The sequence below is a fragment of the Procambarus clarkii genome, chromosome 28 (genome assembly GCF_040958095.1).
Source record: "Procambarus clarkii isolate CNS0578487 chromosome 28, FALCON_Pclarkii_2.0, whole genome shotgun sequence".
In the NCBI taxonomy this organism is placed as follows: Eukaryota; Metazoa; Arthropoda; class Malacostraca; order Decapoda; family Cambaridae; genus Procambarus; species Procambarus clarkii.
The window spans coordinates 12,168,481-12,176,559 of NC_091177.1; positions in this window are offsets into that span (position 1 = coordinate 12,168,481).

Sequence of the window (8,079 nt, forward strand, 5' to 3'; positions counted from 1 at the left end):
CATCAACAAGGCCTCCCTAAGGCTTTAACATCTTGTCCAGTCTACGAGTATATTTTGTTACGAATTTGAATTCATATACTAATTTTTTTGATGTACCTGTGTTATATTATTATTATTATTATTATTATTATTATTATTATTATTATTATTATTATTATCTTGTTATACCTTGTAGGCCTTAAATGTGTATCCTTGCATCAGTGTATATATATATACACATACCTGTATATCCGTATGGCTGATTAGCTTTTGTGTCTCTGAACATATACGAGCTTGTATACATGTGCATCATGTTGTTGTTGTTAAAGATTCGCTACCTGGAACAAAAGTTCCAAGTAGCACGGGCTATGGTGAGCCCGCAGATGTGTATCATTACCCATGAGGTGCCTCCTCCTTCATACCAGGAACAGGGGTACGCCGGAATGGGAAACTTTCTGTCCCACCCCCACGCACCTCTTCCTCTCACCTTCCCTTCTCATTCCCCCAGCTCCTTGTATGCCTTCCTTCTCCTCTCCCACTCATACCCCTTCCTGTCAGGTTCCCCTTCCCTCTCCTCTCCCTCTCCTCTCCCTTCAATACCCCAAATTTCTCCATGACGTCAGCGGCTTGGCTTAACAATCACGTGCGAGGTAAAGGTATTGTTCTTGAGGTAATTACTTGGCGGCGGGGCACCTGGGGAGTGTTGGAGGAGCACACCAGGGTCCCAGGTGGTCACACGTGTTATAAGGTGCTCTCAGCTGCTCCCATGTGCGCTCAAGTGTTCCCAGGTGCTCTCAGGTGCTCTCAGGTGCTCTCAGGTGCTCTCAGGTGCTCCCAGGAGCTCCCAGGTGCTCCCAGGTGCTCCCAGGTGCTCCCTGGCTCCTGCCTTTGACTCACTAATGAAGCATGGCAGAGTTATGGTCACGGGTCATGCTGTGGTACACGGAAATGATGGTTATGCAGTGTGAATAGATGTCTCTGAACACTTTAATATTTTCTTCTCCTACCTCCCCAATTCTTTTTAGCATGTGTGTATATATATCTAACTTTATTTGAAAATTTCATTAAACAAAAAGGGTTACAACATTGGTTACATGCAGGGTACAAGGCTACTTTTCACACGTTGTAGAGCTCCTCCAGCTCCTCAGATGGCGGGCGGGAACCATGGATGCAGTGAGCATTTCGTCTCTGGATCGCCACACTAAGGCGCTGAGAGAGAAAACTTGCAGCTCTACGGTCTCTAGTTGTTTCAATTAGTTTGGACTCCAACTCCTTTAAAAATATAATATATATATATATATATATATATATATATATATATATATATATATATATATATATATATATATATATATATATATATATATATATATATATATATATATGAAAACTCCACACCCCATAAGTGACTCGAACCCGGACCTCCAGGAGCACATTGCAGCTGGTGTCACGGTGCCTTAATCCACTCGACCATCAGTGACAGTCAATATCAATCAACGTCAACGTCAGTATCTGACGACCTATCAGTCAAATAGCTTCGGCTATCACCTCCTTTTGTGCTGTGACTGATGGTCGAGTGGATTAAGGCACCGTGACACCAGTTGCAAGGTGCTCCTGGAGGTCCGGGTTCGAGTCACTTATGGGGTGTGGAGTTTTCATTTATATATATATATATATATATATATATATATATATATATATATATATATATATATATATATATATATATATATATATATATATATATATATATATATATGCTTTGGCGTTGTAAGACCCTCTCACATGGCTTAAATTTGTGCCAGACTGCACAGATTTGTGGGATAATGGCCTTCATTCAGTAGGGATTTATTGTTATGCTCTTATCGTTCATATCAGTGACATATGAGAATTATTGTGAGTGGAACTATTATCAGTGTTACTTGCATGTACGCCAGATGATTGGCTGAGCCTGCATTGGTATGTATTTTGCATATTTTAAAGTCAATTCAATCAGGAAGAAGTGTGATGACGTCACAAATCTTGTGGGCAATACTGCAATCCGCGATATTGTGGATTGCATCTTGTATGGCGTGGATGAAGGAGTGGATTACCTCCAGATACCTTAGTTATTAGTGATGATCCAGGAAAGGTTTAAAGTCCCCTGTAGGGTACTACTGAGGTACTTTTGGGGTTCTTGTTTATTATTCTGGGTGTCTGTTAGCAGGTCAATAGAAGTGTACTTTTGAGGCCTAAGTTCGAGTGTCCGGTAATCGTAATGTTTATTTGGCTGTATCTCTCCGTCTGTCTGTCTGTCTGTCTGTCTGTCTGTCTGTCTGTCTGCCTGTCTGTCTGTCTGTCTGTCTGTCTGTCTGTCTGTCTGTCTGTCTGTCTCTGTCTCTCTGTCTGTCTCTGTCTCTCTCTCTCTCTCTCTCTCTCTCTCTCTCTCTCTCTCTCTCTCTCTCTCTCTCTCTCTCTCTCTCTCTCTCTCTCTCTCTCTCTCTCTGTCTGTCTCTCTGTCTGTCTCTCTCTCTCTCTCTCTCTCTCTCTCTCTCTCTCTCTCTCTCTCTCTCTCTCTCTCTCTCTCTCTCTCTCTCTCTCTCTCTCTCTCTCTCTCTGTCTGTCTCTCTGTCTGTCTCTCTCTCTCTCTCTCTCTCTCTCTCTCTCTCTCTCTCTCTCTCTCTCTCTCTCTCTCTCTCTCTCTCTCTCTCTCTCTCTGGAATTAGTACAGAAGTTGGGGGGGGGGAAGTGAGAGAGAATATATCTTGTATGTATAAGATAATCTACCTTAAAAAGAATGTATGTGGAATTACCATAATATTTTCCAATGTTTGATGTTCTCCGTTAATATATAATGTGATTCACATGACTCTACCATCAAGCCTTTTCTTTCTATCACTGCTGAAAATCAATTTAACGTTGATGGCATCAGACCGCTTGGTTACCCTTCTCTGCTACACTAAGTTTCAAGTGTGACTATAATATAACTTTGCTCTAAAATAATAGTCTCACTCCCTACGACATTATTACATATGGTTTTTGGATCTATATGAAAATACGTTCATTTGTGAAGTAATAGCAGATTTACATATATTATCAAATTTAATTTTGCTTGTAAATTTCCTGACGTATATAGTCGAATGTACGATAGTTTGTAGGACTTCTCAGGGGAATTGACAAGATGGACAAAGATAAGTTCTTTAGCACGGGTGGAACACGAAAAAGGGGAGGTGACACAGGTGAAAACTTGGTACCAACGTAGTACCCAGATGAGCCATAGAGACATTAGAAATATTTTTTTCATTATGAGAGTAGTTAACAAATGGAATGCATTAGGCAGTGATGTGGTGGAGGCTGACTCCATACACAGATGTAGATTTGATAGAGCCCAGTAGGCTCCAGAATCTGTACTTCAGTTGATTGACTGTTGAGAGGCGGGACCAAAGAGCCAAAGCTCAACCCCCACAAACACAACTAGGTGAGTACACATACACCAACAACAGCCCCCCAGCTCTTCCACGTCTCCTCTCACCTCACAGCATGACAAATAGGACATACGACAGCGTCTTTGGTCCCATAGCTCCGGCTGACGTCTCTCATTTATTGGGCTGGCCTCCCTGCTGACATTTATGCCGGCTGAGAATATCATTACATCGTGGACTGAGCTGGAGCGTTGCCGCTGGCAGGGCGCATCTCTCTCAGCATCCAGCAGCGTCGCTGTCAACCATCGTAAACGCTCTATACAAGAGAAAAGTAAAGCTCTCGTTAATGCATACGGAAAGCTGCCTTTATTACATCGTTTTGGTGAAGGTGCAGCTTGCAAGTGGGGGATTTCAGGGGTAAAGCAAGCAACATAGACCACGGTCACATACTGCTTTGTTTATGTAAATAATAAACAATGTCTAGACGTCCTGAGAAGGCAAGGTAGACTTTGGAAGAAGACTTCACGGCTGATGTGGAGACATAGAGGAAGGCAGACACTTGGGAAGACAAAGAGGGAACTCAGACGCAAACACTGAAGCAGTCTTATAAGCAAACTTGAGTGATAACACCCCTCTCCATACGCCTTGCAAACGATTTGATCTGGGTTCGAATCTTAACCAAGGAGGATTGACTTGGCGCCAATCCTAAACAGTTCGCCTCTGTTCACCCAGCAATAATTGGGTACCTGGTTGTTAATCGATTGGCGGAAAATTTGTGGGTAATATTCTAGGTAGAATTTGAAGTTAATTTGAATCTGCTTATCTTGGAAGTGATCTAAAAGACACGCCTCGTGTTTGATGTATTTGACTGCTATCACATTCAATAGAAACAAAATATATATATAAATTTGATCTTCTTTGTTGAGACTCGCTGCTGATCATAGATCAGTCATTCTACAAAAACGTTTAGTATCTATAGCAGCAGTGGATAGAACGTACAGAACATGAACTCTTATTCACAAAAAAAAGGTCCATGTTTAGTTCTATATATTTCAAGAAGTAAAACTGAAATAGACGAACCGTAATCTAACCGAACCTATCTTAAGCCTAAATTGACAATCTAAGGGGAAATTATTAGTAATCTTAGCCTTATTTAGTACATATATATACCATGTTGACCAAACCACACACTAGAAAATGAAGGGACGACGACGTTTCGGTCCGTCCTGGACCATTCTCAAGTCGATTGTGAGAATGGTCCAGGACGGACCGAAACGTCGTCGTCCCTTCATTTTCTAGTGTGTGGTCTGGTCAACATACTTCAGCCACGTTATTGTGACTCATCGCCTGCATATATGTACCATTCTAGGCACGATCACTGACCCCCGTTACAATGCTCCAGACGGCGCCCAAATTGCCACAGGATGGAGACTTTGACCAACTTCATGTTAGTCCTGATCTATATAGTAGATTATCCATCCAATAGAAGCGCACGAGGCATCTTCATGCCCCAAGGATACGTTTATCTCCTCCAAAGACTGCCCTTTCGATACCCTCTTCAAAGACTGCCCTTTCGTTACCCTCTTCAAAGACTGCCTTTTCGATACCCTGTTCAAAGACTGCCCTTTCGTTACCCTCTTCAAAGACTGCCCTTTCGTTACCTTCTTCAAAGACTGCCCTTTCGTTACCCCTCTTCAAAGACTGACCTTTCGTTACCCTCTTCAAAGACTGCCCTTTCGTTACCCTCTCCAAAGACTGCCCTATTGTTACCCTCTTCAAAGACTGCCCTTTCATTACCCCTTCCAAAGACTGTCCTTTCATTACCCTCTTCAAAGACTGCCCTCTTCATTACTCCCCTCCAAAGCCTCCCGGACCACTGCTCAAAACTCAATACCACGCACCACTGCTCTGATATTTAATTGTTTAATAACTTTTACGTTAAGTGAATTTTGTGAGAGCATACTTTAGATGAGTTGTGTCATGTGCACCTGTTGGGGGGGGGGAGAGGAGGGAGGGAGAGAGAGAGGAAGAGATAATAAGAGACAGAAAGAGAGGATTGGATACAAAAAAGTAGATGGAAGCCGTAATCTGCAAAATAATAGAAGAAAATGGCTCAAGAAAAGTTCAAAGGGATAAAAAGAAAGGGGGAATAAAACATTATAGGTGAGGCTGAGGAGAAGCTTAGCAAAGACTGAGGAGAGGCTGAGGTGAGGCTGAGGTGAGGCTGAGGTGAGGCTGAGAAACAAATGCACCAGGAATTCACTTCGTCGTTTGGCCATTGGATAAAACACGAGGGTTAATGGTAACTTTTGAGAGTATAATATGATAACTTTATGGCAGGGTGTTGAGCATGATGAGTACTTTATGGCAGGGTGTAGAGCATGATGAGCACTTTATGGCAGGGTGTAGAGCATGATGAGTACTTTATGGCAGGGTGTAGAGCATGATGAGCACTTTATGGCAGGGTGTAGAGCATGATGAGCACTTTATGGCAGGGTGTAGAGCATGATGAGCACTTTATGGCAGGGTGTAGAGCATGATGAGCACTTTATGGCAGGGTGTAGAGCATGATGAGCACTTTATGGCAGGGTGTAGAGCATGATGAGCACTTTATGGCAGGGTGTAGAGCATGATGAGTACTTTATGGCAGGGTGTAGAGCATGATGAGCACTTTATGGCAGGGTGTAGAGCATGATGAGCACTTTATGGCAGGGTGTAGAGCATGATGAGCACTTTATGGCAGGGTGTAGAGCATGATGAGTACTTTATGGCAGGGTGTAGAGCATGATGAGCACTTTATGGCAGGGTGTAGAGCATGATGAGCACTTTATGGCAGGGTGTAGAGCATGATGAGCACTTTATGGCAGGGTGTATAGCATGATGAGTACTTTATGGCAGGGTGTAGAGCATGATGAGCACTTTATGGCAGGGTGTAGAGCATGATGAGCACTTTATGGCAGGGTGTAGAGCATGATGAGCACTTTATGGCAGGGTGTGTAATGTTGAACATCTCACAGGTGCTGCGAGATGTCCAGAGCTGGCTACGAGAACACACCTCAGGTGCTGTAACAGCATCCTCACCTCCACACAAGATATTGTATGTGTTCTAGCCCTTGTGGAAGTCTCTGTGTTGGACGGGAGATATAGAGATATGGACGGGAGATATTTAGAGATATATAGACGGGAGATATATTGCTTACTGAATCCGTGGTGTTATTTAAGGCTGTGGTTTTGTAAGCGGGAAGCTGTTATGATAAAAGATTAGCACATAAAGTTATAGAAAGATTATAGTTATGATCACCGTTTCAGAGGAAGATCAACCATCATGTGAGGAGGACTTGTTGCCATCCGTGTTCTAATTGGCTTCGTGATTGTTCTTGAGTGTGGGTTAATTATTCACTTACAGCCTAAGGTAATTCTGACTTCTTCAATAAATAAACGAGTACATTACAGACTGTAAACCTTCCCAGACAGGCTAGGGTTGTGATATGCTGTCAACTCTCAGCATATCAGCCTTATTTAATCTTGCTATAAACAGTCCCGTGTGTAAACACATATATTTATCTTGATTCTTCACATATGACATGTTATCTCTTATTAATTTCATGCTATTGTAGGTGTGAAATGTTTACACTGATTTAGCAGGATATTAATTCATATACTGTTTTGGTGAGAGCTAAAACCCTCCGTTTATTAACTCACTGCATAAGTAAGGCTGGTGTGCTTTTCTTTGATTAATGATGAGTTTTATTGCTTAATAATAAATTAGATACAGCAACGTAGTCGATGGTTTTCCTGCATTACTTTTTCGTCTTTGTCTGGACAAATTATATTTATGTTTAATTATAGTTATTTATGTAGGAGTTTCTCTCATATTTTTCCCTCAGCCTTAGACCACAGCTGTTTCCCTAACAGCGAGGATCAGGCTTCACGCAAACTAATCTCACAAGAGAAATATCCTGGGCCCATATTTTGAGATCAAATAAACAGGTAAAATAGGGAAAATCTCAAGTGTTTCAGAGGAACTTGTAAGTTCCTCTGTTATTATAGAACTTTCCATATGCAGGCGATGAGTCACAATAACGTGGCTAAAGTATGTTGACCAGACCACACACTAGAAGGTGAAGGGACGACGAGACGTTTCGGTCCGTCCTGGACCATTCTCAAGTCGATGGACTTGATGGACTGATCGACTTGAGAATGGTCCAGGACGGACCGAAACGTCTCGTCGTCCCTTCACCTTCTAGTGTGTGGTCTGGCCAACATAGAACTTTTCATTATTAGAGAAATGAATATGTAAGCAAGACTTTTGATGCCCCATTGGCCAGTTTGTGGTTCAGAAACAAGACACATTGCATTGTATTTTTTTATTTATTCAATTAGCGGTCGATTAATTATATTAATTGTAATCAATTGATTGTAAATTATCATCCACACTTCCCTGAAAAATAAACTACTCAATAGCTCGGTCGATAGAGCTTCGTGCTCACACACGTGGGGTCAGCGGTTCGAGTCTCCTGGATCACAGGTGAATATAACAAGATATTAATTAAAAACGCGTCGTTAAGCCCCGCCTCTCTCCTACCTGTCATCTCTCCTCATAAGCCTCAAGAAAGCATTGACAGGCAAGAGCACGTTACAGCCCCGCTCCTCTGCCAGGTAAGTCCACTACGGGCTCACCATAGCCCGTGCTACTTGC